General features: G+C 48.3%; 1 pseudogene; it reads right to left on the bottom strand.

Annotated features, from left to right (window-relative positions):
• The window catches only part of LOC114229015 (mitochondrial import inner membrane translocase subunit Tim9-like), a 39,806-nt pseudogene extending 19,744 nt beyond the window's left edge, over positions 1 to 20,062 (bottom strand).
• Between the last annotated feature and the right edge of the window lie 7,229 nt (positions 20,063 to 27,291).

Raw genomic sequence — 27,291 nt, 5'->3', positions numbered from 1 at the left:
TCAATTTAGAGGCATCTTTAAAATACTGAATGACAGAATTGTCAATCTAAAATTTTAGCCCCACAAAACTATCTTTCATGAAGGAAGACAAAATAACTTTTAAAAATATATGGGGGAAAACCAAGATGGCGGCATAGGTTAAACACCTAACCTGCAGCCGGGCACAACAATTTCAAAAATACAACTAGAGGTCAGAACGGACATCGTCCAGAACCACAGGAGAGCTGGCGGACTGAAATACCCACAGCTGGGGGGAAGGAGAAGGCCACGGGGACAGTCGGGGAAGCCGTAAAAGCCTGAGGTATGGAGAAACGGGCGGAGACACGAGCACACGCGCCTGCGGGGAAGATGGAACCGGAGAGGAGGGGGCGGCTGATGACCTGGCCGGAATTCACTGGCAGGAAGGAGATAAAGGCTCCGGAGTGCGCTGAGCACCGGCTCCGAATGCACTGAACCCCATTCCGGGCGAAACCCTGGGAAACTCACTAACTTTCGCAACTCCGCCGCCCCCGCAGGCCGCCCGGCCCGGGACGCTGGGGACGCCGCCGCAGCGGCGGCGCCCGGAGCCCGGCGGCCTCCCAGCACCCGTCCCCGCCGCGCAGCCCCCGCGCGCCTGGTGCCGCGGGCCACGCACCCCGCACACCGGACGGAGGCCCGGGCGCCCTTTCCGTGCACCTCCCGGCGGCGCTAGACTTCAGTAGAGTTGACTGAAATGAAGGGATTAAGAGGTACGGATTGAGAAGTTTGAAAAAGATGGCGGCGGAGGTTAGGGGCTGTTCTGTTGCCTCGCACCCAGCGAAATCGGAGGGAATGAGGTGTGAAGGTGCGTGGGTCTGGCTGGTGGCGGGGGAGAGGGGCTTTTGTTCCAAACCCAGGGGAGATTGGCTCTCCATCACCCTGAAACCCATCTTCTGGCGAACCCCGGGAGACCCAGATGCCTGCGGGGAGAGGCGGGACTCTTGCGGAGGTGCGCCCAGGAATCAGTGTTTGCTGCGCTGGAGTGCGGAACGAGGGGACTTAGATACGTGGAAGGCAGAAGGACCAGACTCACAGCCATCTTGGCTCGCCGCACCATGGCCTATGGGCGCCCTGAGACCCCGCCCCGCCCTGGGACCCGCCCCGCACGTTTTGAAGACCTGCCCCGAAAGTCTCGCAGGCACACCTGCGCCCCAAGCAACGGCTTATGCATGTGGGTGGCCTGCCCTCTGGCAGCGGACCAGATGATCTGCTGTTCTAGTCGGACTGCTCCAGGGCCACTCAGACAGGAGGAAGAAACTACAGTTTTTGCTGTAATCCTTGCTGAGTGCCTAAGGCAGTAGCTGATCTACACCCCATTGGAGACCCAGAAACGAGGGCATCTAGTGGTCTGTAGGAGATGACACCAGATTTCAACCACGTGCATAAGGGACACATTCAACGGGAATATTCAGTGAGCGCCAAAGCTTTGCTGCACCAAGACCCGGCCCATAAACGTGTCTCCTGCACAGCAACTCTTCCTTTATTGACAAAGAGAGCCCCCCCAGTGACACCAACAACAATCAAGACTTAACTATACAAAGGAGGACCAAGATGGAGGCATAGGGCGGAAGCCTGATTGTTGCCTACCACAACAACTTTGAGACTACGACAAGAGAGCAGAGCAGACACCATCCAAGACCACCATAGGGCTGGCTGAGTAGATGCTCTACAACTAGAATAAAAGAGGGGTATGTGGGATGATGCTGATGCCGGTGACCCAAAGACCACACTTTAAGAACTACGGCTCAGGCGACACAAAAGAACTATGGCTCAGGCGATACAACAGCGGCCTGGAACATGCTCGGCGCAGTTCCCCCGGCGGTCTCCGGCTGAGGGGACGGCTCCACTGGCAGCCAAGCACGGACAGACGAACCCCTATGAGACATGGGGTGGGAGACTCCGCGCTTGCTGACCTCTGAGTCTGTCAAGAATCTCAACGCCTCGGAAGCGGCCAGGTGCGCATGCTCGGCGACCGGCCACCGATGCAGACCCAAGGGCCGACGCAACGACGCCAGACTGGCCCACCGCCATGCACCGGGTGCACCGGAGCTTTGCCGAGCCGCCGCCCGACGAGTTCTGCAGCAGCCATACTGGAGCTCTGGAAGGATGGCCAGGGGAATTGCTGAGGGGGGATTGACCGGCAGGAATTGGGATCGGGAAGACGGGGCCCCGCTGAGACCCGGGTGCGGGCGGGGTTGCGCGCCTCTGGGCTCGGGTGTGGTCACACGCCTCTGGGTATAAGTGAGGCCTCAAGTCCCTGGGTCTAGGTGAGGCCACATTCCCCTGGGTCCAGGTGAGGCCGGACTCCGGGTCCGGGTGAGGCCAAGTGCCCCTGGACCCGGATGACGCTGGATCCCTTGCCCGGGCGAGGCCAAGCGCCCCTGGGTCTGGGAGAGCCCACACACCCCTGGGTCCAGGCGAGACCATGTGTCCCTGGATCCGGGTGAGGCCGCGTGCACCTAGGCCCGGGTGAGCCCAAGTGGCCCTGGGTCTGGGAGAGGCCAAGCGTCCCTGGGTCCGGGTGAGACCATGTGTCCCTGGATCCGGGTGAGGCCTTGTGCACCTAGGCCCGGGTGAGCCCAAGTGGCCCTGGGTCTGGGAGAGGCCAAGCGTCCCTGGGTCCGGGTGAGACCATGCGTCCCTGGATCCGGGTGAGGCCTCGTGCACCTAGGCCCGGGTGAGCCCAAGTGGCCCTGGGTCTGGGAGAGGCCAAGCGTCCCTGGGTCCGGGTGAGACCATGTGTCCCTGGATCCGGATGAGGCCTCGTGCACCTAGGCCCGGGTGAGCCCAAGTGGCCCTGGGTCTGGGAGAGGCCAAGCATCCCTAGTCCGGGTGAGACCATGTGTCCCTGGATCCGGGTGAGGCCTCGTGCACCTAGGCCCGGGTGAGCCCAAGTGGCCCTGGGTCTGGGAGAGGCCAAGCGTCCCTGGGTCCGGGTGAGACCATGTGTCCCTGGATCCGGGTGAGGCCTCGTGCACCTAGGCCCGGGTGAGCCCAAGTGGCCCTGGGTCTGGGAGAGGCCAAGCGTCCCTGGGTCCGGGTGAGACCATGTGTCCCAGGACCCGGGTGAGGCCTCGTGCACCTAGGCCCGGGTGAGCCCAAGTGGCCCTGGGTCTGGGAGAGGCCAAGCGCCCCTGGGTCCGGGTGAGACCATGTGTCCCTGGATCCGGGTGAGGCCTCGTGCACCTAGGCCCGGGTGAGCCCAAGTGGCCCTGGGTCTGGGAGAGGCCAAGCATCCCTAGTCCGGATGAGACCATGTGTCCCTGGATCCGGGTGAGGCCTCGTGCACCTAGGCCCGGGTGAGCCCAAGTGGCCCTGGGTCTGGGAGAGGCCAAGCATCCCTAGTCCGGATGAGACCATGTGTCCCTGTATCCGGGTGAGGCCTCGTGCACCTAGGCCCGGGTGAGCCCAAGTGGCCCTGGGTCTGGGAGAGGCCAAGCGTCCCTGGGTCCGGGTGAGACCATGTGTCCCTGGATCCGGGTGAGGCCTCGTGCACCTAGGCCCGGGTGAGCCCAAGTGGCCCTGGGTCTGGGAGAGGCCAAGCGTCCCTGGGTCCGGGTGAGACCATGTGTCCCTGGATCCGGGTGAGGCCTTGTGCACCTAGGCCCGGGTGAGCCCAAGTGGCCCTGGGTCTGGGAGAGGCCAAGCGTCCCTGGGTCCGGGTGAGACCATGTGTCCCTGGATCCGGATGAGGCCTCGTGCACCTAGGCCCGGGTGAGCCCAAGTGGCCCAGGGTCTGGGAGAGGCCAAGCGTCCCTGGGTCCGGGTGAGACCATGTGTCCCTGGATCTGGGTGAGGCCTCGTGCACCTAAGCCCGGGTGAGCCCAAGTGGCCCCGGGTCTGGGAGAGGCCAAGCATCCCTGGGTCCGGGTGAGACCATGTGTCCCAGGATCCGGGTGAGGCCTCGTGCACCTAGGCCCGGGTGAGCCCAAGTGGCCCTGGGTCTGGGAGAGGCCAAGCGTCCCTGGGTCCGGGTGAGACCATGTGTCCCTGGATCCGGGTGAGGCCTCGTGCACCTAGGCCCGGGTGAGCCCAAGTGGCCCTGGGTCTGGGAGAGGCCAAGCGTCCCTGGGTCCGGGTGAGACCATGTGTCCCTGGATCTGGGTGAGGCCTCGTGCACCTAAGCCCGGGTGAGCCCAAGTGGCCCCGGGTCTGGGAGAGGCCAAGCGTCCCTGGGTCCGGGTGAGACCATGTGTCCCTGGATCCGGGTGAGGCCTCGTGCACCTAGGCCCGGGTGAGCCCAAGTGGCCCTGGGTCTGGGAGAGGCCAAGCGTCCCTGGGTCCGGGTGAGACCATGTGTCCCTGGATCTGGGTGAGGCCTCGTGCACCTAGGCCCGGGTGAGCCCAAGTGGCCCTGGGTCTGGGAGAGGCCAAGCGTCCCTGGGTCCGGGTGAGACCATGTGTCCCTGGATCTGGGTGAGGCCTCGTGCACCTAAGCCCGGGTGAGCCCAAGTGGCCCCGGGTCTGGGAGAGGCCAAGCGTCCCTGGGTCCGGGTGAGACCATGTGTCCCTGGATCCGGGTGAGGCCTCGTGCACCTAGGCCCGGGTGAGCCCAAGTGGCCCTGGGTCTGGGAGAGGCCAAGCGTCCCTGGGTCCGGGTGAGACCATATGTCCCTGGATCTGGGTGAGGCCTCGTGCACCTAGGCCCGGGTGAGCCCAAGTGGCCCTGGGTCTGGGAGAGGCCAAGCGTCCCTGGGTCCGGGTGAGACCATGTGTCCCTGGATCCGGGTGAGGCCTCGTGCACCTAGGCCCGGGTGAGCCCAAGTGGCCCTGGGTCTGGGAGAGGCCAAGCGTCCCTGGGTCCGGGTGAGACCATGTGTCCCTGGATCCGGGTGAGGCCTCGTGCACCTAGGCCCGGGTGAGCCCAAGTGGCCCTGGGTCTGGGAGAGGCCAAGCGTCCCTGGGTCCGGGAGAGACCATGTGTCCCTGGATCCAGGTGAGGCCTTGTGCAACTAAGCCCGGGTGAGGCCACGTGCCCCTGGGTCTGGGAGAGGCCAAGCGTCCCTGGGTACGGGTGAAGCCAGATCCTGGGTCCGGGTGAGGCCGTGCGCCCCTGGATCCATCCGGGTGAGGCTGGGTCCCAGGCCCGGGTGAAACCACGTGCCCCTTGGGTATGGGTGAGGCCACGTGCCCCTTAGTCTGGGTGACGCCGTGCCCCTGGGTTCGGCCGAGACCAAACCAGAGGGAGTCGGACCTCCGTTACCACCATTTGTCCACCATCCAGAGCTGAGGGGTCAGTGCTGACATGTACACATAAGGAACTACTGGACATCGAAATTGGGTCTCAAAAGAACTGTTGGTCCAGGGGGAAGCTCGCTACAGATTGATTCATTTGCCTGTCAGCATAAATATTATTGCTCGTCTCACATTCAGTTCTTATTAGTATATATCTAGTGACATATGATCTCGTTCATCTAGAGGAAATGATGAACAACATAGACTGAGGAACAAGAACAGAACCAGAAGCAAGGAGGCATCGATCGGACTATCGGGCCTCAGAGGGAGGATAGGGGAGGGGAGGGGGAGGGTGGGGGGAGGGGGAGAGTTCAACCAAAGGACCTGTATGCATGCATATAAGCCTATCCAACGGTTAAGTTCAACAGGGGATTGGGGCATGCATGGGGAGAGGGGTGGGATGGGAATGGGGGGATGAGGACAAATATGTGACACCTTAATCAATAAAGAAATTTAAAAAAAAAAAAAAAAAAAAAAAAAATATATGGTTTTTTTTATTGATTTTCAGAGAGAGGGAGAGAGAGATAGAACCATCAGTAATGAGAGAGAATCATTGATTGGTTGCCTACTATGGAGGATCGAGCCTGCAACCGGGCAGGTGTCCTGATCAAGAATTCAACTATGACCTCCTGGTGCGGGGGTCAATGCTCAACCCCTGAGCCACACTGGCTGGGCAATACTTTTTGGACAAATAAAAGTGAGTTAATCCATTGCCATCTGACATGCATTACAAGAAATATTGACAGAGTCTGGCTGGTGTACTCAGTGGTTAGAGCATTGGCCTGCAGACTAAAAGGTTGCATATTCAATTCCCAGTCAAGGGCACATACCTGGGTTTTAGGTTCAATATCTGGCCGCAGTAGGGGCATGTGTAGGAGGCAACCAATTGATGTGTTTCTCTCACATCAATGTTTTCAATGTTTCTCTCTCTCTCTCTCTCTCTCCATCTCTCTTCCTCTCTCTCTCTCTAATAAATATATATATATATATATATATATATATATATATATACAGAAATTTTTCAAGCAAAAAGAAAATAATACCAGATAGAAATTTTGTCCTACACAAAGAAATGAAGGACAGAAAATGGGTAAGTGTGTGTAAATATAAAAAACACCTTTGAAAATAATTTTCTAGGTTTATTTAAAGGGTAATTTACTCTTTGGAATAAAAATAACAACGTGTATTTTGGGGTTTACTACATTTTCATAAGTAAAATGTATAAACACCAATAACACAAATAACAGAAGGAGAAATAGAAGTATAGTGTTATAAAGGTCTGCATTACACATGAAGTAATTTAATGTCATTTTACATTAAATTAATACATTAAATATTGAATTGAAATAAACAATGGAAAAACTACTGAAAAGGAAGTATAGATAATAAGTTAATAATGAAGATAAAATGTAAAATGAAATAAAAATAATAATTAATCCAAAAGAAGACAATATAAGAGAAAAAATATCAAAGAATAGATGGGATGAATAGAAAACAGAAGCAAAATGATAGATTTAAACCCTGAAGGTATACATTATAGTAAAACTAGAGGCCCGGTACATGAAATTTGTGCATGGAGGGGGGTTGTCCCTCAGCCCAGCCTGTACCCTCTCCAATATGGGACCCCTTGAGGGATGTCCAACTGCCCGTTTAGGCCCGATCCTGGTGGGATTGGGCCTAAACGGGCAGGCGACATCCCTCTCACAATCCAGGACTGCTGGCTCCCAACTGCTTGCCTGCCTGCCTTCCTGATTGCCCCTAACCGCTTCTGCCTGCCAGCCTGATCACCCCCTAACCACTCTGCTGCCAGCCTGTTTGCCCCCAACTTCCCTCCTCTGCCGGCCTGGTCACCCCTAACTGCCCTCTTCTGCAGGGTTGATCACCTCCAACTGCCCTCCCTTGCAGGCTTGGTCCCTCTCAACTGCCCTCCCTTGCAGGCCAGGTGCCTCCCAACTGCCCTCTCCTGCTGGCCATCTTGTGGTGACCATCTTGTGTCCACATGGGGGCAGGATCTTTGACCACATGGGGGAAGCTATATTGTGTGTTGCAGTGATGATCAATCTGCATAGTACTCTTTTATTAGATAGGATAGAGGCCTGGTACAGGGGTGGGGGCCAGCTGGTTTGCCCTGAAGGGCATCCCGGATCAGGTGGGGGTTCCCTTGGGGCGTGGGGCGGCCTGAGCGAGGGGCCTGTGGTGGTTTGCAGGCCGGCCACGCCCCTGGCAACCCAAGCGAGGCCCTGGTATCTGGGATTTATTTTCCTTCTACAATTGAAACTTTGTAGCCTGGAGCAGAGCCAAGCCTGGGGCTCCCTCCCAGGCAGGCAGCCATTTGTGTTGGGGTTACAATTGAAACTTTGTTGCCTTAAGCGGGTGGTCCCAGCTAGGGTGTGTGGAAAGCTTTGCTTCCCCTGTGGCCAGTGGCAACCCTGGCCTGCTCTCTCAAGCTCCATTCTGCCGCCATTTGTTTGAATTTGTTTACCTTCTATAATTGTAACTTTGTAGCTTGAGTGGAGGCTTAGGTCTGGCAAGGGCAGGTGGAAAGCTTGGCTTCCTCTGTTACCTAGGAAACCTTACTCTCTGTGGCTGTAGCCATCTTGGTTTGGGTTAATTTGCATACTCGCTCTGATTGGATGGTGGGTGTGGCTTGTGGGCATGGCTTGTGGGTGTGTCGGAAGTATGGTCAATTTGCATATTTGTCTATTATTAGATAGGATGTTAGTGGTAAAACTGAGGTGTAAATATATTGATGCAAAGTCCTATGAAAAAAGACATCAATGAAAAAAGACATTTAAATAACAGTTCAGTTAACTAAACAAGCTGTTTAGTTAATTCACAGTTTTTAGGTGGAAATTGAAGCAGTTCTGTTGGGCATGCATGCTTAATTGCATGTTTTGATTTCTTGGTTTTGGCCTGTATTCACTTAAAAATAATTATCATACAAATCTAAACAGTAACTATAGTTGCAAGATTATGCATTTTGCATTTTATGGTATGTAAAATTTAGCATAAGATAAAATAAATACAAGAATGACATATACACACACATACACATGATGTACATTACAAAAACATTTGTTGTATGTTTAAAATTTTTTCATAATAAAATGTTGGAAAAATCCATTTCAACTGAAAAAATATATTATAATTCAATTGATATGAAGTTCAAAACAGTAAAAAATAATCTGTATGAATGGTGATTACAATAGTGGTCACCCTTGGGATGTGGTTGGAAGAGAGCTTTCTAACATGCCTTTTGAAGTGCCGTAAATGTTCTATATCTTTGTCTTGGTAGTCTTCAGGTGAGCACATGATAATGAGTATGAAAATCAATCACTGGATTTTTACACATTACAGTACGTGAATTATTTCTCACTTTTATTTTTTTTAATATATTTTATTGATTTTTTACAGAGAGGAAGGGAGAGGGATAGAGAGCTAGAAACATCGATGAGAGAGAAACATTGACCAGCTGCCTCCTTCACACCCCCTACCGGGGATGTGCCCACAACCAATGTACATGCCCTTGACCGGAATCGAACCTGGGACCTTTCAGTCTGCAGACCGACGCTCTATCCACTGAGCCAAACCGGTTTCGGCTATTTCTCACTTTTAAAAAATTCTAGCAGATGAGTTCAGCGGTCACTAATGATTTTAGAAAACCATTATTTTTTCTTATTTGTAAAAATTCCTGGGATGGCAGATTCTTTCTCCAGTCCATGATGAATTGTCAAATCTGAATAATTAGTGACATATTGAATCGTCTATTTTAGAGTGGTTGGGGTCCACACTGTGCAGGCCCCTTAGTTCCAGTTTCCAGCTGGCACAGGAGGGTTCCAGCACTATCAGAATTCAGGTTTCTGTCCTTGCCCCTTTATACTTACTTCACTCCTGGACATCTCTGCTGTATACTTCACCATCACCTCAAAGATCTTAAGTCTAGAAGCAAGTTTATTATCTCAAAGTGCCTTCCTACTGCCCTCTCCTTACAGTTTTATTTTTGTCATATTACCACTAACCTTATTATTACGTACTTGAAGTCATCTCAGAGCTTCCCCTGTGTCTAACTCACTAAGTCTCTTTAGCCTCTTTAATATCTCTGATGGGTGTCCTTCAGCCATCACTCTATGAGCTCACTGAAACCACTTCTGCTGGTGCTCTGGGTCCGGTCTCCTCCTTGCTCTCACAGCACCACCAGACAAATCTTCCCTCTGCTTCACAGCACTCCCCTGCTGTCAAGAACAGAATTCAAACTCACTAATCTAACATTCGAGGTCTTCTGTGCTACGCCAATTCACCTAGTCTTCCAACCTAATCTTCCAGTAGCCCCCTGCATGTCCCCAGCACTCTGTTAGTACTGATTACTAATTAAATGCATTCTTCATATTACTCTTTCTAAAATTTTGTTCATGTTTTGATCCTTGCCTAGAATGTCCCTCCTTTTTATTATATCTCAATATCACATATCTTTAAAGACAAAGATGGACATTCACCATCTTCCTGGGATATTTCCAGGGGAAACACACACACACACACACACACACACACACACACACACAGCAATGAAAACTTTCTCTTTGAAATGCTTTCTCTTTTATAATCATCGCTTGAGGATATATTTTTTTATTTGAGAGAGAGAGGGGGGGAAACATCAATGTGATAAACATCGATCTGTTGCCTCCTGTATGTGGCCTTACATACGCTCAACCTGAGTATGTGCCCTGACTGGGAATCGAACCCACAACTTTTTGGTGTTTGGGATGATTCTCCAACCAAATGAGCCACCAGGCCAGCGCATTGGAATGACTTTGAAGTTCTATGAATCATTCACCCTGGCAGTGACTCTAGACTACATTGCTATGTTCTTCAATTGTTTTATGTGTTCACATGCTGTGTCCACAAATCTGAAAGAAGCTCTTTTAGGACAAGAACGACGTTGAAATTTTGAATGTTTATGAGATAAATTTGAGGATATTTTTCAAGGGGATGATTCAGATGTGACACTTCAACTATGAAATGGCAGAATGGCTGTGAAATAATTTGTGCAGACTCAGAAAAGCTTGATTCATATATTGTATCTCTAACCTGCATTTCTAAAGCTATTATGTCTGTTCCTTTAATCTTAGGACATGAAGACTTCATATTGTCATTATTCAGAGGAATTCAGGGTATTTTAACTTAAACTGAATGTGGAATGTTAGGTCAGTCCTCTCAGTATCCTCTTCTACTCCAGCAAAAAGAGAAATTGGGATTAGATGAGTTTCAACCCTCCTCTAATTCTAAAATTACCTTGTTATTTATCTTCTACTTACTTGTAAACTTCATATTACTCTCACTCCAGCAAAAATTAGGGTTGGGCAAAGAAGCTTACATTTATTGAGCACCTGTATCTTCTTGATTAATTCTTGTCACAGTCCTCTGAAGTAGCTATTGTTATATAGGCTCTGAGGGTCTGAGGAATTTGTACAAGTTCCTACAGCTATCAAAAGACAGAATTTCCAAATGATTAACTCTAAAGTCAAGTCTTTCTCTACTACTCAAATGTTCAATTAAGATCTGTTTAAAACATGAATAAATGAAAATCAGAAACATTTATCAATAGTAAATTTTGATATATATTCACATTACACTTAAATAATAGTCTTGTTATATAATACTAGAGGCCCGGTGCATGAAAATTCATGCACTGGAGAGGGGGTCCTTCAGCCCAGCCTGCCCCCTCTCACAGTCTGGGAGCCTTCAGTGGTGGGAGGCGACTCAGCGATCAGGTGAAGGTGAAGCCCCATCACAACTCTGCTGCTGCCACTGCTGGCAGTGCAAGCCTCGGCCGGCCCTGGTTACCTTGGGCAGCCCTGAGTAGCTGGGCAGCCACCATCCGAGGCTTGCCTGCACCTCAGGTTGGCCCTGGGCAACTGAGGGGTTGAGCACCACCATTTTGTGGCTGTGGGAACCGCCATCTTTGAGGGCGTGACAGTCAATTAGCATATTCCCTCCTTATAGGCTGTAGGTGCCACCATCTTTGTGATGGTGTGAGGGTCAATTAGCATATTCCCTCTTTATTAGATAAGATTTTTAACGATTCTTGCCAATATTAGAATTGTAATACTTTACATTTGTATAACCTTTTATGATCCACCTACATGATCTCATGACTGCACCCTTCCAGGGGAAACAGCAGGCATTATTGTCACCATTACATAAGGGGTGATATGACTCCAAGATCAGGAGAGGTTAACTTGTTATCTAGGAAATGAGGTTACAGAAGTATGTAACTCACAGGATTTTTAAGAAGATTAAATTAGAAAAAGTAAGGTAGTTGCATTTATGTCTATTATATATACCACTAGAGGCCTGGTGCATGAAATCCGTGCACGGGAGGGGGTCCTCAGCCCAGCTTGCACTCTATCCAACCTGGGACCCCTCGGGGGATGTCCCACTGGGACCCCTTGGGGGATGATCCCCAGGATCGGGCCTAAACCGGCAGTGGGATATCCCTCTCACAATCCAGGACCACTGGCTCCTAACCACTCACCTTCCTGCCTGCCTGATCATGCCTAACTGCCCCCCCCTGCTGGCATGGTCACCCCCAAATGCCCCCCTGCTGGCCTGGTCGCCCCTAACTGCCGCCCCCCTGCTGGACTGGTCATACCTTACTGCCCATCCTGCCATCCTGGTCACCCGCAACTGCCCTTCCTGCCAGCCTGGTCACCCCTCACTGCCCTGCTCTGCCATCCTAGTTGCCCCTCACTGCCCTCCCCTGCCAGCCTGGTCACTCCCAACTGCGCCCCTGACCCCCCACACATCCTGAAGTTCGGTCATTTGGTCGCCCCTCACTAACCCCCCTGCTGGCCTGGTCGCCCCACACAGCCCGCTGCTCTGTCGTTTGGTCATCCCTCACTAACCCCCCTGCTGGCCTGGTAACCCCACGCAGCCTGTTTGGTCATCCATTCGGTTGCGGTGGTGGCTTAGGCTTTTATATATATAGACTAGAAGCCCGGTGCATGAAATTTGTGCACGTGGTTTGGGGGGGGTGTCCCTCAGCCCAGCCTGCACCCTCTCTAATCTGGGACCCCTTGAGGGATGTCCATTTAGGCCCAATCCTATCACAGTTGGACATCCCTCTCACAATCCAGGACTGCTGGCTCCCAACCGCTCACCTGCCTCTGCCTGATTGCCCCTAACTGTTTCTGCCTGCCAGCCTGATCACCCCTAACCACTCCCCTGCCAGCCTGATTGATGCCTTACTGCTCCCCAGCCGGCCCGATTGCCCTTAACTGCCCTCTCCTGCAGGCCTGGTCACCCTCAACTGCCCTCCCCTGCTGGTCTGGTTCCCCTCAACTGTCCTTCCCTGCAGACCTGGTCTCTCCCAACTTCCCTCCTCTGCCATCCCGGTCACCCCTAACTGCCCTCCCCTGCTGGCCTGATCACCCACAACTGTCCTCCCCTGCAGGTCTGGTCCCCCCAAACTGCTCTCCCCTGCTGGCATGGTCCCCCCCAACTGCCCTCCCCTGTTTGCCTGATCACCCACAACTGTCTTCCCCTGCAGGTCTGGTCCCCCCCAACTGCCCTCCCCTGTTTGCCTGATCACCCACAACTGTCTTCCCCTGCAGGTCTGGTCCCCCCAACTGCCCTCCCCTGCAGGCCTGGTCACCCCTAACTGCCCACAACTGCCCTCTTCTGCTGGCCATCTTGTGGCGGCAATCTTGTGTCCACATGGGGGCAGCCATCTTTGACCACATGGGGGCAGCCATCTTGTGTCTTGGAGTGATGGTCAATTTGCATATTACTCTTTTATTAGATAGGATACTATAACAAATATTAACTCATCAGTGGCAGAACTCCCACATCTAAGTTGTATGTCATTTCTACTTCCAAACGTCTCTGCATATCCTACTATATCTCGTGAACTTTTGATAACAATCTCCTCCAGATAAGACTTAACACACAGCTTTATGCTGAATTTGGTGCTGTAATAGGGAATATTATATCTCACCCACAAGGTATCAATGACCTGCCCTCAACAAAAGATATTCTTTTGAGATATTTTCCAGGAGGGTGGTGGGTGTGTTGCCAGTGGAAATTGGGTTCTTGCAGAGTCACGAGTAGAGCGTGTTGGGGACCATGCCTGGGAGGTGAGGTGTAGCAGTAAGATTTATGAAAGCCTGAAAGCCGGAGTAAGCGCAGAGAACTATCCCAGGTCCCCCAGAGTGTGTCACATCCACACCAGGGGGCACAGCTCTGTCCAGGGAAGAACTCTGCCTTGTCTTCATCCAGCCAGGGAAGGGCCAGGGTCCAAAGATCCTGCCCTCCTTCAATCCAGCCAACACTTCCTCCACATCAGCCTCTGTCCCATCCTGCGACCTGACCTCGTGTTGGTTCCGTTTGAGCTCTGGCCAGCTCTGCGCTGCCCTACCCTGCCCAGGCCCGCACCCGGCCCAGCCTGGGCCTACACTCGGGCTTGCAGGTTGCTAAGCCACGTGGCTGCCACAGAGAGAGATGCGCAGCAAAAGGGCTCACAAATGTGTGTTACCCAGAGCGAGGCCTTCGTTAAGCTTTGATGATATTCCCTTGGGCTTGGGAAGCCAGCTAGCTCTCTTTCAAACTCATCCATCAATATCCGGATCCTTCCGGCCTGTGCTGGGCCCTCCCCCTAACCAATCCATGTCCTACCTTTCGGGATTCTGTGCCTCTTATCCAAGCCGAGCCTTTAGCCATTGTGGTCACATGATCCCATGGAGGAATTCCTCTTTCATTCTCCCCATAGCCTGGGTGAGGTGACAGGCTGCGTCCAGGTCCCAGGAGATTGGAAACCTGGTCCTTCCTGCCTAAACAAGGGTGCTAAAGAGCGTTAATCCTATGGGCCGCCAGCAATGCTGTGATCCCCTGGGGGGTGGGGGATGGGGTGAAGCTGTAGCTTCTGACCTCATTAAACTCAGCCAGTTGTGCTCCTTCTGTTTTATTACTATCTAGCTATCTATGCTAACAGTTGATGTGCCTTAAACCATTTGTAAACTCTTGCCCAGTCCCAAATGACCAATTGCTGCGCCTGCAAGAGGAGCCTGCAATGGGAATTCCTTTCTGTGGATCAGAGGTTTCCCCCAGAAGAGAACTGGCCAGAACCAGGTGTGTAGCCAGCCTCCGTGGTGCCCAGTGCTAGCAGCTGCCTTCAGCATTCCAGGTTCATCTCTGTGTTTATTCACACAGACCAAGTTTACTTTTTTTATTTTTTAGGACACAGTTTTCTTTCATTATTTTTTTGGGGAAGAGAAGCCACACTTCTACTCAATGAAGAGAAACATTTTTATCAGCACAGAGGGGTCTTTTCCACTCATCGTGCCATGAATTCACAGGGGTGGGTTCCAGCAGGGCAGGTTCCTTCCCCTTCTCACAGAGTGCGCAGCTCTGAGCTCAGCAGGCTGAAGTTCCGCTGAACCCTGTACCTTTCTCTCTGGCTTCCTTCTTTTTCTGATCATTTTCCTTCTCGTCTCAGGAAGCTATCTCAGCTCTTAGAGTGCCTAACATGCTCAATACCACGTACATTGATTCTCTTGCCCACTGCATGCTGGGAGACAGTGTAGGCTCTTGCAGTTTTGCCAAGGGAGTGTCTGTGGGGCGTTCCTTTTTGAAGTCGCCATTCCCTGATGTCCACAGTATCACCTTTCTTGTAGATTCGCATGTTTGTCTTCTAAAGGCCGAGAACGCAGCAGTGCCCCGCCTCTCCCCTTGGTGTTAGTCGTTTTGGTGAATGACTGGACAATTCGGCTCCGGCAGAAAGGCTCAGTTTCCTTCTTTACTGTTCATGAAATATCCTCCGTCTCACAAGGAATTAGTCCGGCTCCATTCTTGCTATGTTCCATACAAACAGGCTAGGAACATTTAGAATGAGGGTACCAATTCCTCTTTTTTCTTCCTCTTATTTTTTACATCAAGTCACTTTTAAAAATGAGAGTGTTTATATAGTAACTTGATGTTTGTGGGTATGTTGGCAGTGGATCAAAACTCCAAGTTTTGTAGTCATCATTTTATTTTTATTTTTATTAGTATCAATTAGAAGCAAAAAAAATAGTCTGGATAAACAATATGAGGTTGACTTTAAAAAGTAAATTAAATGTTTTTCAGAGAAGTAGGGGGGAGATCTAAAGAACACTCCACTTTCTTCCTCTGGCCTCCTGCTTCTCTATTGTAGCTGCTGCAGCAGGCAGCTCACGTTTTCAGAGTGGTACCAATGTTAACATCTCAGAGAGAGCCTCCATCTGTTGAGGGTATCACGGGCGGGAAATTTACACACCTCAGATTGCCTGATTACATAGTAATAGGATCTCACATTTTCAGCATTGGGTCCCTGCCTCACATATGAAGGTCCTTTTCTTCTGAGTTCTTCAAGGTTTGTAATTCAGAAGCCGCTGTGAAATTCTTTCTTCCCCTTCTCTTCCTGTACCTCTAGGCCCAGTTATCTTGTTAACCAGAAACCCTATAAGGAAAGGCATTTAGTGGGACGATGAGCTCTTTAACAGATCTTTTAGAGGCCCAGTGCACAAATTTGTGCATGGGTGAGGTCTGGCTGGCCCTGTCAGGAATAGGAGATGGCAGGAGGTTGACTAGCCAGCCTGCCCCAATTGGGGCCCACTCAAGGCCGGGCTGGCTGGGGGAAGGGGCCATGGGTGATTGGCCAGCGGGCCTCACCCCCAATTGGGGTTAGGGGGCTGATTAGGGGCAGGGCCGGCCATGGGGAGAGGCTGTGGGTGGTGGGCCAACCGGCCCCACCTCCTATTGGGGTGGGGGGGCAATCAGGGGTGGGGCTGGCCAGGGGGAGGAGCTTCGGGATGATCAGGGTGTTGGGGGCCCATTGAGGGTGAGGCTGGCAGGGGAGGAAAGAGGGGGAGGGGGTAAGGGGCAGGTGAGTTTGGCGGGCAGCCCACCCTTGATCGGGGTGGAAGAGTCTGATTAGGGGAGGGACAGCAGGGGGGAGGGGCTGCGAAGTTGGCCCGCCCCATCCCCTGGTCCGGCCGGTTTGCTGGCCACAGTGGGCATCATAACAACTGGTTGTTATGGTCCTTAGACTGCACGGTCGCTGGCTTTTTATATAGAGATGTGAAAGTATGTGTGTGCTTATTAAAATGGTATTGACACAAAAGATGTGTAGTATACAATTTACAAAGAATGACATAAAATGCAATGCCCTTTCTCATAAATCCAATGCAACCAATCGGTTCCTAGTACACGTTCATTCATGGACTTTGGCTGAACTTCCATGTCCGTAGCTGTCCAGAGAGGCAGGCCATTCTCAGCTCTAAATGCCCCTGCTTGTCCTCCCTGTACAGACCAATATGCATGACCTAATCATCTTCTACACCAACCCATTTCTGTAACTAGTCACAAAGCCAACTAACTGATGAAGGTGACCGTGGTGTGACAAGGGGAGGACTGGCTCATACGCCCTCCGTGTGGCCTGCTATGCTGCCTGATGGTCCAGAGTGACCAATTCCAAGCTATCATTATGAAGTCACTGAATGCAGGTTTAGGAAGAGATGAGTATTATGCCATTGTATACTATTTCCATAATGCATATAAAATAGACATAAATAACCTTATGGGAATAGATAATAACAAAATGTAGTAAAATAATTAGAAAGTAATGAGTGATAGTATGCATTAATTTTATATTTAATATAATCAATGTAATTTAATTAATGTTATTAATTGTGAGTTTACATTATTTAATTTTAAGAATGTCTACATTTAACCAAAAAGTGACATTCCTGAAAATGTAACAGTCATCTCTTGTGAGCCAGTCTGAGCCAGCTCAGCACATCTGTGGATATACCTCTGCCTGGTGCCCTCAGGGCTCACCCACTTTTTAGAGCACTGCAGACCCTTAGATCTCTGAATTGAGAACTGACGAGATGTCCAGGAAACTGAAGGGGCTAGCCTGCCCCTTTCATGTAGACTGTTTGCCCTGACAAACACCTCCTGTGCGTCACATTTTTGTGTCATGAATCTCATGTAGATAAGAGCTTCCTGTCTCAATGTTTCACACATTGTTGAGATCACTGAATTAAAAACTGAACGAAGTTCAGATCAAAACAGATAAATAATAGTCAAATTTCCAAACTTGGAATGAAGGAAGGAACATGCCATTGGTTTATCAGCCTAAACTGTTCTCTAGGTTTGAGCAAAGAAGTCGGAAAACAGGAACAGTTCCTCGGTTTAAGCTTAGAAAAACAGTTCAGAAGGAAAATGATTATTAGGGTAAACAAGGAAGCAATGGTTAGCTACATTTTCTACAATCCTCACTGCCTGTGTTAGGTCCTAGCCATGGTTCCCAGGGTTTCTGGGACAAAACCAATGACTTCTTGACTCACTGACCTCAACTTATCAGTTGACCTGACCCTTGTGAAACATGATTAAAGTCTGTATTTTAGAGCCCCCTGCCCCTCCTTGGGGTTATTTGGCTTTGAAAGAAGGAAACCTGGATTCTAGTTAGTGATGATCAGATAACATTCACGCACATCCCAGTCAGCACAACTCCATGAACCCTGCCTATTAAGCAGATACCAACACTCAGGCCTCCTCCTCCTGGGGGTCATATACCGGGCCTGCACCAGGGAATCCTTCTCCTGCCATTGACATCATATTGAAAAAAGAAAATAGACAGCCCTGGCCATCGTGGTCCATGGTTGGGCATCCTTCCATGAACTGAGAGGTTGCTGGTTTGATTCCCAGTCAGGGCACATGCCTGGGTTGTGCGCTCCATCCCAGATAGGGCCTTGCAGAAGGCAGCTGATCTATGTTTACCTCTCATACCTATGTTTCTCTTTCTCTGCTTCTCTCCCTTCTTCTCTCTCTAAAAATCAATTTTAAAAACAAATATAAACAAAATACAAACAAAAACAGTTGTAATTTAAACTTACTCATTTCCAAAATAGTCACATAATCTCTCCATTGGAATCCATAATCAAATGTCAAATACATCTATGTATATGTGTGTAGCTATGCAATAAACATTGATATGTAGTCTGTCCATACATTTTTATTCATTCAATTTTACAGATTATCTATAGTATATTTTTAAACAAAACTGCCTTTTCTGCTCATGCGGCTAAGCAAGGTCAGAGTACACTTTGACGATGGAAGTGTTGACTGAGTTGTGTGTGTTGTATGTGTAGAAACACACTTTGAATCACTTAAGCCAGACCAACCCTCTATGTCAATGTTCTCAGCACATCAAACTCATATGAAAAATGTGTAAAAATTCTGATGTCCATGCCTCACCCCAATCTAATTAAATCTTTGCATTTTTAAGGTTTTCCAGATAATTCCCATGTGAAGCCACAGCTGAGAATGACTGTCCGGATAATGAGCAGTGGTAATGGTTCAATGCATGTCCTCTTTGACCCTTACTTCCATGTTCACAAATCACACACAAATACATTCCAATACAGGGAGTTTGATCAATTAAAAAAAAAAGAATATCATGATGCACATCTGCAACTTGCTGTTCTAATCTAATAATCTACCATGGACATCCCTCCATTAATACATAGCTCTAACTCATAGAAAAATGTTGTTAGAGGAGTGGCATCCCAAAAATATTATTTTGAGACTAATAACCTATTGGTGTTCTATAGGAAGAATTGGGGACCAAAATATCGTAGATATTTTAATAGAAGTCTAACAAGTAGTCTAGAAATGAGAACCAAGGTCTCTAACTAGAAAGTAGCAGTAGAAATGGAAAGGGATGGGCCAACATAAAAAATTATAAAAACAAAACAAAATACCATTGACCTAATAACTGACTAGGATAGGAGACAGAGAAGTGGGGAAAAAATCAGGAACAGTTCCTCGGTTTAAGCTTAGAAAAACAGTTCAGAAGAAAAGTGATTATTGGGGTAAACAAGGAAGAGATGGTTAGCTACATTTTCTACAATCCTCACCACCTGCATTTCAGATTTGCCTGGCTGGCCCCATAATCTCACAAGCTAAAGAGAAAAGAAGAGATGGATGAGAAAGAAGGAGAATTAGGGGCTAAGGGTATGAGAGAAATGGGATCATTTGGGATAGCCACTTGGAGAGTCCTCAATAAATAAAAATGAGCTCTGTGTTATTCTTATTTACCTGATAATATGATTTTGTCATTAGGGGTCAAGCCTGATATTCCATATTTCTTTTTTTTCCTTTGAAATATTCTATCACACCTGGCACATTGTCCCTGGATTGGTGTGTATTTGTTACTTTACTGACTCTTTCCTTGTCAGCCTATGAATATTTTTCCTTACTTCTGTTCTCCCGAGCCAGCTTTTAAATAAAGGAATAGATAAATTCTCTGTGTTTAACAATGCATTGTGGTTTCTGTTTCCAGACTGAAGCTGGTTTAGGCTTGTGCCTCTGAATGAAAGTGGTCATCAAAGCAACATTAGCACAGGATCCAGGTGCCTAGCTTTGCAGGAATCTGGAGGAAAATAGAATGGAATGATGAACATTTGAGAGAAAAAGGTAGATTTTTGTGGTTTGACTCTATGTTGTTATTATGTGGGGGGGAAGGGTGTTATTATTTTTCTCAATCCTTCCTATGTTTAAAGAGCATTCTATATATTAGCTTATTAATCTTACACAATACCCACTTTCATCATTTCTCAGATTAGGAGATGGAGGCTGAAATAGGTTAGGTAATTTTCCCAGTGTTCCCATCTAGAAAGTGGTAGAGCTGAGATAAGAATCCAAATTATCCATATACCAAAACCAATACTGTCTGCATCGGGAAACTGTCACTCACCTCCATGACCTCAGCTACTGGACAACTAAGCTCCATCTTGATGCCACCTTTGGCATGTGTGTATTAGAATGATGTCTTAGAATGATGACTCCTCAACGTGCTGACTGTATGCTTACTCACATGCCCTTTTCAAGCCCTGACTATCTATTTAGGGCATGCAGGCATCCCCTGAACTCAAGTGATACTTTACACAGGGAGATGGGAATGTTAGGCAGTTATAAAGAGTAAAGATGGTCTGATTGCACAGGGATCCACTGCTGGGAGAATAGTCCGCACAACACCTAGCTGTGAAGATCCCCAGGCATTCTCCTAAGGGGCCTGTGTGCAGACTCCTTCACTCACAGGCCCTCGCCCTGAGTGCCAACAAAAGGAAGTGCCAGAGACATACAGGAAGAAAGTGAATTGTGTGGCTTCAAGTTGAGAACTGTCATTGTACCCACATTGAACTCCCCACCTACAAGCCTACCTGGGCAGGCCAAGCCAAATCTGAACCTGCATTAACCTGGTAACACCACTTGCCCCACCCGGGTGACTTCCTGAGACCTTGCCCCACCCGACTCATACTGCCCTAGGCTCTTTCAGTAGCTACCCGCTCAGGCAGCCTGCCCCTGCACCACAGGCTTTCTTTAAACTCTCCGAGGTTACACTGGAAAATAAGTGTGCACAGCTCTCCAGGGTTTCCAAGCCCTTGGCAGGCAGCATCTGGCCTCAGTGTATCCTGTGCCTTCGGCTGAGTGGCCCCAGGCTCAGTGCAGGTGGCACAGAGCCTCAGCTCTCAGCAGAACTTCTCCACGGGCCTCCATGCCCAGCAAGGAAGCTGCTAACATCAATTCTTACGAGGTGGGCCTCAGTAGGACAAGGGCAGCAGAAGACCTCAGCCGGCACAAGAACCCTCTCAAGAGGCCCCAGAATAAACATACCTGGGGCCCAACCTCAGACCGCTTCAGACCTAATTAGCTCAACAAATTACACACCCAAAAGGTGGTTTTGGCAGACACCAGAGCCCCACTGAGGCAAATCCTGCTCTGTGGAGTCAGCCTCCACTGTGGGCATGGCCAGTCCTCACGGAAAAGCAGCCTGCAGATGAACCTCACCCACTGATGAGAAAACAGCATGTAAGGCTCAGCTACAATAGGGGGAACAAACAGTACACACAAGGGACACTCCTGGAGCACCTGGCTCAGGTGACCAGGAAGACTGTGCCACTGAAACCCACAGGACACCTATTTTAGGCTACCCTGCCAAGTCAGGGAGACATAGGAGATCTATGTCATACAAAAAAACAAAAAAAAAAAACATAAAAAAACACAAAGAAACCCAAGCTTCCAGCCAAAATGGTATAGGCTAACACCAAACCCAGAACCTCTCACAGCTACATCAAAATTACAACTAAACTATGGAATAACCAACATTCAGAACTGCCTGAAACCTAGATGAACTGAAGTCCTATATCTAAGGGTATACTGAAGAAGCCACATCGACTGGTAGGAAAGGTGAGATGCAGAACAGGCTGGTCCCACACTCAGGTGTGAAGGATAAAAATTGGCTGTGGAGGTCCCTCCAGAAAACCCAGGGGTCTCTGTCCCACATAAGAACCCCTGGCCCAGAGTTCCAGTGCCAGAATAGAAGTCCCCATAACTTCTGGTTGTGAAAACCAGTGGTGATTGTGGCTAAGCAAGACATAGGGCTGCTGGAGTCATTAGAGTTGCCCTTAAATGGCCTGAACATGGACTGGCTTGATGATGGACTTACTCACTCTGAGCTTCAGTGCTGGGCAGATCAAAGGTGCCAGAAACATATGGGGAGAAAGTGAATTGTCTGGTTTCAGGACAAGAACTGGAGGGGCAGCTTTCTGCCAAACAGAAGTGCTGGCAGAGACCATTGTGGCTTTGCTGAGCCCTCTCCCCACAGAACTGGTAGGTAGGTCTCCATTAACCTGGCTAACACTGTTCCCCTCATCATGGTCATTCCCTGAGACCCCATCCAAATTGTGACCCCATCAAGCCATTTCCAGTGGCTGTTACATTCAAATGGCCTTCCTTGGTTCATGTTTGTACTTTCCTAAAATCTCTCAAACAAGCAGTATCTGGCCTCTTCATACAGTGAACCTCTTGCTAAGTGGCCCCAGACCTGATACAAGTGGCAACCAGCCTTGGTTCACAGCTTGGCCTCTCCTTGGCACTCTAGACCCAGAACAAGTAGCAGCCATCTGCAGATTACTCTGTAGCTCATGCAAAGTGGCTCCAGTCAGGAAATAGGCAGTGGCTGATCTTGCCCAGCACCTGCCAGGAGCCCCCAATGCCAGTGAACCAATGGAGAGCTTCAGACCATGTCAGATTACAATGTAATCACTTCCACACACACAAAAAAAAACACACTCAAGAGAGTGTGAGTGAGGAACCCATAGAGAAGAGTGTAGACGTGTGTGGTGTGTGTGTGTATAAGCTAGGGTCAGTTAGATTCTGCACGTCTTCCAAGGGGCTGCCTAACCGGGCAGTCCTAGACAGCGGAGCCCCGCGCACAAAGCGGACACATCTCCGAGGCTGGTGCGGACGCGGAGACCACGCCATCTTGAGAAACAGAGCTGCCTGAGACTCGGATCCTGGCTTCTGACACAAACCAGGACCCTGCAGCCACTGGGGACAGAGAACTGCTATCACAGCTTCAGACCAACAAACAACAAGAATCCAGACGTCCCGGCAGAATTCCTTGAGTCAAAGAGCCTACCCCCTCCCCACAGGCGCGCAGACAGCGCCATTTTAACTGATAGATCCGCCTCTCGCCCAAGCCTCAGAGCTTTGCGCAGGGACTCGCTCCCCCTCAGGGAATTTGGCGCGCACAGGAGAGAATCAGCTCCCTGTTGGGGAAATCTGTCAGTGCGCACAGAGGGCTCCCCTTCGGAGAATTTGGGGGAATTTGGCTTGCGGGTCACAGCTCTCCCTTCAGGGAATCTTGGTGCTTGCACAGAGGGGCTTTTCCTTTGGGGAATTTGGCGCGCAGGACAGACTCCGCCCCCCTTCCGGACTCCGGTAGAGTGCACAGAGCCAGCTCACCTTCAGGAAATCAAGAGTGTGCGCCCTAGCCGGTTTGGCTCAGTAGAGAGAGCACACACAGGTCGCAGCTCCACTTCAGGGAATTTGGCACGCCGGACACAGCTGCCTGGGATCCCTGACTCACAGCGCATTCACACTAAGAGCCAGTGACCCCAATTGTTGGTGCATGCACACATAGGGACCCTGAGTCTCAACGAGAAACTGCACAAGGCAACAGAGACTCTGACACTCTAGTCTTGGTGCAGACACAGGGAAACTCTAACTCCTGGCACATGCTAAGGATCTCATTTTCAGCACACACCAACAGTGTGGTGCAGACAGGGCCCCTGAATCTAAGTGTGCACACGAGACCATATGGAACACTGGGGACACTGACCCTGGGCAAGTCTGGTTCCCACCAACCAAAGGCAGCCACACGTCCTAGTGTCAGAGCACTTCAGTGAAACTCGGGTGGAGTGAAGTCCCCACAGCACACGGCCCAGGTCCACGCAAACGGAAGCTTGAGCTTTCTGGTGATAGCCAGAATGGGGAAACGAAATAACTCACAGAGGAAAGAAAATGTGGAGTCGCCAAGAAAGGAAATCAGTGAAACTGAAGCTTGCAACATGACCGAAAAGGAGTTTAGAGTAATGGTCGTGGAATTTATACATCGGATGGATGAGAAAATAAACAACTTATGCAAGAATCAGGAAGAAATGAAAAGTGATATAGCTACAATCAAAAACACCATGGAAAGTTTCAACAGTAGACTACAAGAAGCAGAGGACCGAATTAGTGAGTTAGAAGATCAGGTACAGAAACAAGCTCAATCTCAACAGCAATTGGAGAAAAAAATTAAAAAGCAGGAGGAAAGCCTAAGGGAGCTTCGGGACAACATGAAACGAAGTAACATGCATATAATAGGGCTGCCAGAAGGACAAGAAGAGCAGCAGGGATTAGAAAATCTATTTGAAGAAATAATGACAGAAAACTTCCCGGATATGGGAAAGATAAAAGTTACGCAAGTACAGAGAGTCCCAAGCAGGATCAACCCCAAAAGACCCACACCAAGACATGTCATAATTTCAATGGCAAATATAAATGATAAAGAGAGAATCTTAAAGGCGGCAAGAGAGAGACAGAGAGTTACCTACAAAGGAACACCCATCAGATTGTCAAATGATTGCTCAACAGAAACACAACAAGCTAGAAGTGAATGGACGGAGGTATACAAAGTGTTGCAAAGCAAAGGACTGAATCCAAGAATACTATATCCAGCAAGACTATCAATCAAAATTGAAGGTGAAATCAGGAGCTTTGCAGATAAAAAAAAGGCTTAAGGAGTTTATCACCACCAAACCAGCAATGCAAGAATTGCTAAAGGGAATACTGTAAAAAGAAGAAATAAACAGGTAAGAAGGAATATAGACACAAAAATAGATATGACCACAAACAAATACCTTTCAGTAATATCTTTAAATGTAAATGGACTAAATGCTCCAATCAAAAGATATCGAGTAGCTGAATGGATACAAAAACACGACCCATATATATGCTGTCTACAAGAGACCCACCTCAGAACAAGAGACTCACACAGATTGAAAGTGAAGGGATGGAAAAATATCTTTCAGGCAAATGGAAATGAAAAAAAAAGCTGGGGTAGCAATACTTATATCTGACAAAATAGACCTCAAAGTAAATGCCATAACAAGAGATAAAGAAGGCCACTTCATAATACTAAAGGGAGAAATCCAACAAGAAGAAATAATTCTGGTAAACATATACGCTCCCAATATAGGAGCACCCAAATACATAAAAAAAACTCTTGGAAGATTTCAAGGGAGAGATTAATAGCAATACAATCATAGTAGGAGACTTTAATACCCCACTATCACCACTGGACAAATCCTCTAAACAAAAAATCAGCAAAGAAACAGCAATCCTAAATGAATCACTAGACCAGATGGAATTAATTGACATCTTTAGAACATTTCATCCCAAAGCCACAGAATATACATTCTTCTCAAGTGCACATGGGTCATTTTCAAAGATAGACCATATGCTGGGTCACAGGCAAAGTCTCTTCAAATTCAAGAAGATAGAAATTATATCAAGCGTCTTCTCAGATCACAGTGGCATAAAACTGGAAATCAACTACAATAAATACAATCCAAAGAAATCAAACACTTGGAGACTAAACAGCATGCTATTAAACCATGACTGGGTCACCAGAGAGATCAAGGAAGAAATAAAAAACATCATGGCAACAAATGACAATGAAAACACAACAATCCAAAATCTATGGGACACAGTGAAAGCAGTCTTGAGAGGGAAGTTCATAGCTCTACAAGCCTATTGCAAAAAACAAGAATCAATGGTAATAAATTACTTAACCCTACAACTCAAAGAGCTAGAAAAAGAGCAGCAAGGAAAGCCCAGTGTAACCAGAAGGAAGGAAATAACAAAGATCAGAGCGGAGATAAATGACATAGAGACCAAAGAAACAATACAAAAGATCAACAAAACCAAGAGCTGGTTCTTTGAAAGGATAAACAAGATTGATGGACCTCTAGCCAGGCTCACCAAGAAGCAAAGAGAGAGGACCCAAATAAACAAAATCAGAAATGAAAGAGGTGAAATAACAACAGACCCTGCTGAGATACAAAGGATTGTTACAAAATACTACGAACAACTCTATTCCAACAAACTGGACAACCTGGAGGAAATGGACATATTCCTAGAAAAATATAACCTTCCAAAAATCAATCAAGAAGAATCTAAAGAGCTCAATAGGCCAATAACTATGGAAGAAATTGAAGCAGTCATCAAGAAGCTTCCGGCAAACAAAAGCCCGGGGCCAGATGGCTTCACAGGAGAGTTTTACCAAACATTCAAGGAAGAACTAAAACCTATCCTCCTCAGACTATTCCAAAAAATTCAAGAGGAAGGAACACTTCCAGGCTCCTTCTATGAAGCCAGCATCACCCTAATACCAAAACCGGATAAAGACAACACAATGAAAGAGAATTACAGACCAATATCCCTCATGAACATAGATGCCAAAATCCTCAACAAAATTCTAGCAAATCGGCTCCAGCAGTACATCAGAAAGATCATACACCATGATCAAGTAGGATTTATCCCAGGAATGCAAGGATGGTATAATATCCGCAAATCAATAAACGTGATACATCACATAAACAAATTGAGAGATAAAAATCACATAGTCATATCAATTGATGCAGAAAAAGCATTTGACAAAATCCAACACCCTTTCTTGATAAAAACTCTCAACAAGGTGGGAATAGAAGGCTCATACCTCAACATAATAAAAGCTATATATGATAAACCCACAGCAAACATCATACTCAATGGTCAAAAACTAAAAACATTTCACCTAAGAACAGGAACAAGACAGGGATGCCCACTCTCACCACTCCTGTTTGACATAGTACTGGAAGTATTAGCCATTGCAATTAGACAAGAAGAAGAAATAAAAGGCATCCAAATTGGAAAAGAACAAGTAAAGCTGTCTTTATTTGTAGACGACATGATATTGTACATAAAAAATCCGAAAGACTCCGTCAAAAAACTAATAGACTTAATAAATGAATTTGGCAAAGTAGCAAGATACAAAATTAACGCCAAGAAATCTATGGCCTTTCTATACACCAATAGTGAACTTACAGACAGAGAGACTAAAAAGGCAATTCCATTTACCATCGCACCAAAAAAATTAAGATACCTAGGAATAAACTTAACTAAGGAGGTAAAAGACCTATACACGGAAAACTACAGGACACTGAAAAAAGAGATAGAGGAAGACGTAAACAGATGGAAGAACATACCATGTTCATGGATTGGTAGAATCAACATCATTAAAATGTCCATACTACCCAAAGCAATCTATAGATTCAATGCACTCCCCATTAAAATACCAATGGCATATTTCACCGACCTTGAAAGAACTCTCCAAAAATTCATCTGGAATAAAAAAAGACCCCGAATAGCCACAGCAATCCTGCGAAAGAAGAATAAAGTAGGAGGGATCTCAATACCAGATTTCAAGCTGTATTACAAAGCCACTGTTCTCAAAACAGCCTGGTACTGGCACAAGAACAGACATATAGATCAGTGGAACAGAATAGAGAATCCAGATATTGACCCAAACCACTATGCTCAATTAATATTTGACAAAGGAGGCATGAACATACAATGGAGTCAAGACAGTCT

This window comes from Eptesicus fuscus, chromosome 23 (genome assembly GCF_027574615.1).
Source record: "Eptesicus fuscus isolate TK198812 chromosome 23, DD_ASM_mEF_20220401, whole genome shotgun sequence".
Lineage (NCBI taxonomy): Eukaryota > Metazoa > Chordata > Mammalia > Chiroptera > Vespertilionidae > Eptesicus > Eptesicus fuscus.
The sequence above is the reverse complement of the archived record's forward strand: the minus strand, read 5'-3'. Positions and strand labels throughout refer to the sequence as shown.